Source organism: Octopus bimaculoides, chromosome 2 (genome assembly GCF_046866305.1).
Source record: "Octopus bimaculoides isolate indiv1 chromosome 2, ASM4686630v1, whole genome shotgun sequence".
Classification (NCBI taxonomy): Eukaryota; Metazoa; Mollusca; class Cephalopoda; order Octopoda; family Octopodidae; genus Octopus; species Octopus bimaculoides.
This window is the reverse complement of record NC_142929.1, coordinates 57,560,674-57,565,588: the sequence shown is the minus strand read 5'-3', so window position 1 is coordinate 57,565,588 and position 4,915 is coordinate 57,560,674. Positions and strand designations below refer to the sequence as shown.

General features: G+C 35.1%; 1 non-coding gene across 1 annotated transcript; it reads left to right on the top strand.

Annotated features, from left to right (window-relative positions):
• The first annotated feature begins 576 nt into the window (after positions 1-576).
• On the top strand, positions 577-683 carry LOC128247171 (U6 spliceosomal RNA). Its single transcript, XR_008263578.1, has one exon. It is a non-coding gene; the product is annotated as a U6 spliceosomal RNA (small nuclear RNA).
• Positions 684-4,915: the final 4,232 nt, after the last annotated feature.

Genomic DNA, 4,915 nt, shown 5'->3' with positions numbered 1-4,915 from the left:
CAAAAATTCATTGCACATCTTATGTGGTGTTCTCACTACAGAAATAAATGAAGTTTGTACGAAACGTACGTACTGCTATAACCTAATGAATTTTTGTTGCTTTTCTTCAAATTATATATATATATAAGAGATCTTATAAGCTGATTGCATTATCAAATTTTCAGAGATTTGGTAAATCTCAGTTGTACACGTTTAACCAAAAGTTTAATTCATTATCCTTTTTTTCTCGCCTACAACCCAGTGTGTAGACTTTCAGGTGGTAACAGCGGAGACTTTCAGGTGGTAATAGCATCTTTGGCGTCTATTTTTCCAGCGCGTAGAGAGGCCTATAGTCAATCCCTTGTTATAACTAGGTATATAATTTTTAAGATTGATATACATATATATTCACACACACACACACACACACTCACACACACACGTACACTCACACGCACAAAGACACTCACGCACACATATACGCACACACACACACGCACGCATACACACGCACACACATACACACACATAGATATAAAATATGCACAATGTATGATATAATATAGTCTGTCGCACATTATGTATGATACATATTGTGTACTCGCTTCGGCAGTACATATTCTAGAATTGAAATAATACAGGGAGAGTAAGCATGGCCTCTGCACAAGGATTAGGCATAAATTCATGAAGCGTTCCATGTTTTCTACGACAGTGATCCACCATGTTCTCGTTCAATGTCTGAAGCAAGTAAATGATATATCATGTTATATATATATATACACAAACATTTTCTTTAACCTCCTCGTTCTCTTTTTTCCTTCTCATTTGTATTTTTTTTGTTATCCTTTTCTAAATCAGTTTTAGTGTTTAAATAAATGAAAATAAGATTTCTTCGTTATTGTCAAATTTTTTTATGATATTGTCATACATTTTAGATTGGCTTTGTTTCTGTTTACACGAGCTTCCAAGATTCTGTTGTTTTATAGAATCTAGATTGCTACACACCTTTAAATATACAATATATTGAGAGACAATTGTGCTGTTGTAATAAACGATTATAAAGTCTACGTATATTATATATTCAGTTTTCCTAAGACCTGTAAAATAACTCAGAGGGCTGGGTCTCCAACAAGGCCTTTTGCGATACCCTTAAAGCCAAAAACTTTTCAACTCCTCCTCATATATATAAGCATGTGCGTGCTCATATTTAAACCTATATACATAGCCATACATATATACATATATGTGCATGTATACATGCAAGCATAAATAGGTGCGCAAGACTTCATGTGTCTATGAATATATGTATACACACGCCAATAAATTAACATTTGTATCTTGCATTAACCAATGCAGAAAGAAGAATGATAAATCGTGTCCTAGGGAATTTCTTCATCACTCAAAAATGAACGACGAAAATATAAAACCTCGAAATGTAAACTACACAAATAGCAACCTTTATGTATGAGATTTTTAAGATATGTCCACAATATATGGCAGTTGAGTATATGAATAAACATTTAACAATTGATTTCATTTATACTAGTAATCACCAAGACAACAACTCAAAGTTTATTTTGCAATTATGCCTATATATGCGTACGACCTTATAACTACACACGCGTAACCCATATCAATGTGTGTGTGTGTGTGTGTGTGTGTGTGTGTGTGTGTGTGTGTGTGTGTGTGTGTGTGTGTGTGTGTTCATTATTTTAATCACACTAGATTTTTGATTCTCAGTTTGTCGAGATATATGCTGTTATATATATGCTGCATGTATGTAATTGAATATACAAAAATAACGGGACATTATTTCTTTTAAAGAACTATTGTGGCCCAGCCACGTTCTTTGCTTGAGAGCTCTTTTATTACCAGAATACACGAGGGGGTACCCAAAAGAAACCGGAAATTTGCAATATTATTTTATTCACTTAGCTTTATATGTTTACACTTTTATCGCTTTCAAAGTATTCTCCATTTGAAACGGTCCAGAAGCGTTTTCCACTGCTCTGGGTAGAGCATAAGAAAGTGACACTGGATGAAGTCGAAGAGCAGAAACTGGAAGCAATAGGTATAGAAGAGTTAAGATGTGTTCTTAGAAAGTCTCATAAATGGAAAACGTCAGGACTGGACCGGATCCCAAACTTCTGGCTGAATTGTTTGACAGATGTACACCAAAATTTCCCTGCATCTCTAACTGATGTCATCTAGAACCCAGAGCAAATATCTGCCTGGCAGACTGAAGGAACTACATACCTTCTACCAAATACTGAAGACACAAAACATCCAAAGAACTACCGACCAATAACATGTCTTAACGCCAGCTACAAGATCCTCACATCCATACTAACTGAAAGAATGTACGCTTTCCTTCAACAGAATTCTATCCTTCCACAAACTCAAAAGGGATTTTAAAAGAAATTCTTATGGATGCAAAGATCAATTACTCATAAATAAAATGTTTGTAGAGAATTGACGTTGCAGAAAGAACCTGAGTATGGCATGGATAGACTACAAGAAAGCGTTTGATAGTGTCCCACATAATTGGCTACTAAAAGCCTTTGAGATATATAAGCTCTCTCCTGGTGTCTCCAAATTCTTATCAGGTAGTATGGCCAAGTGGAACACACACCTCCTAAACCATAGTAATGAGATGAGCCAATTCAACAACCTTAACATCAAATGAGGCATCTTTCAAAGTGACTCCCCCTCCCCATTATTATTTTGCATGGCACTGATCCAACTCTGAAATGAACTGAATAACTCCAGGTATGGGCACAAATTTATAACACTATAATAAACCATCTGTTTTATATGAACGTTTTGAAGCTGTTTCATATAAATGACCAAGAGCTAGTTGGGCTGCTAACAACTATTAAAGAGTTTAGCAATGACACCAGGATGGATTTTGGCCTCTATAAGTGTATTAAAGCAATTTTTGTAAGAGGCAAACTCAGACAAACAGCTTCCATGAAAGTAGATTCCGACACTACCATCAAGGAACTTGATCCACAAGGAAGTTATAAATATCTGAGCATAAACGAAGGAGATAGTATACAACATGCTACTATGATTGAAAAAATAATAGAGTACTATAGTAGAATAAGACTTATACTGAAAACTGAACTGAATTCGTAAAACCGCATCGAAGACATTAATACCCTGGCACTTCCAGTAATCCAATACATTAACTGGAATCCTACGAAGCTCCAGCGACTGGACAGAAAGACAAAAATATCTACTAACATCTGAGAAAATGTACCACCCAAAAGCAGACGTTGATTGTCTGTACCTATCTAAAAGTAATGTGGAAAGAATGATGCAGGTAGAACTGGGCTGCAAGACTTAGCAACAGCAATGAACAGATGCTAATCTAGTAAAAAGAACTGGATGTTGCGGCTTGTGTGCAAAGTTATTTTCTATTGTCAAGGAAGCTTACAAATTCGCAAAGGAACTTGGTATTAACCCTGAATTAGATGAGGAACCTGAAACCACTCCCACCAAACAAACAAAACGGATCAAGATGACTGCAAAAAAGAGCGAGCAGAAACAAATTGAGGAGCGATGGAGCCAGAAGCCTCTGCATGGACAGTATATTCTTCGATGTCGAAATAATGATGTAGACAAAGCAACAACTCGTCAGTAGATGACAAGTTTAGGACTGAAAGTAGAGATTAAAGGTTTCATACTGACGGTACAAGATCAAACTTGCTTACCAGAAAATATCAGGCTAACGTTCTTCAAATTCAGATTTTGCGACACATTTGACGAAACAATTGACCATCTTGATTCAGGATGTCCTGTGCTGACACCAAACGAATAAAAACATGGCCACGATTGGGTAGGACAATATTTACATGAGAAATCTGTGAGCACTACAAAATCGGCAGTCTTGCTTACTGGTATGAACATCATCCTGAGCCAGTCGTTGAAAGTTAAAGTGTCACTGTCCTCTGGGATTTACCAATCAACATCGACAGAACGATCCAGACAGGGAAGAAAATACTCGTACACTAATAGATGTAAATGTCCCCACTGATAAAAATATATATGTAAAGGAATTTGACTACTTAAGACCTGAAAATTGAAATACATATGATGCGGCATCTTAAAGCAAGAACTGTTCCTATTATTGTAGGTGCCCTAGGTGTAGTAAAAAAAAGGATGTCAGAAACATCTGGACAACATCCCAGGAGAACCATATCTCAGAGAAATTCAAAAGATTGTGCTGACAAGTACTGTCCACAGCCTTAGAAAAACCCTATCAATTTAAATGCCTGTGTTGTATTACATGGAGATATTTCCCTACTGCCCTTGCCACTTCCCTTCCCAAAGCTTTCAGTCATACTGCAACATCTCTTATCCTTCACTCGCCCTAGGATGCTGGGTGTATCTCGGCAAGTGATTGTAACAAAGATGCAGATTAAAATTAAATAGTAATAATAATAATAATAATAATAATAATAATAATAATAATAATAATAATAATAATAATAATAAGAAGAAGAAGAAGAAGAAGAAGAAGAAGAAGAAGAAGAAGAAGAAGAGGAAAAAACTATACTCCAGTAGTTCTACTTCAGATATAACAATATCAGATTTGCAGAGTAATACTTAATTTAACGACAGTGAGGAGATAAACTGCTCCAAATTACATACACTTCGGTTTTTTTTTTTAAATAAATATTAAAGTATCTAAACGGATACGTAGTGCTTTTATGAGATTCTAAAACATTTTCAAAAACTGACGTGTGTAGGTGTACCCATGTATGCATACAAACATATACGTCCGTGCATGCAAGCATGCATACACATATAAACATATATATATACACACACACATATATACATATATATATGTATATAAATATATGTATATATAAATATATATATATATATATATATATATATATGTCTGTATGTATGTATATATATTATG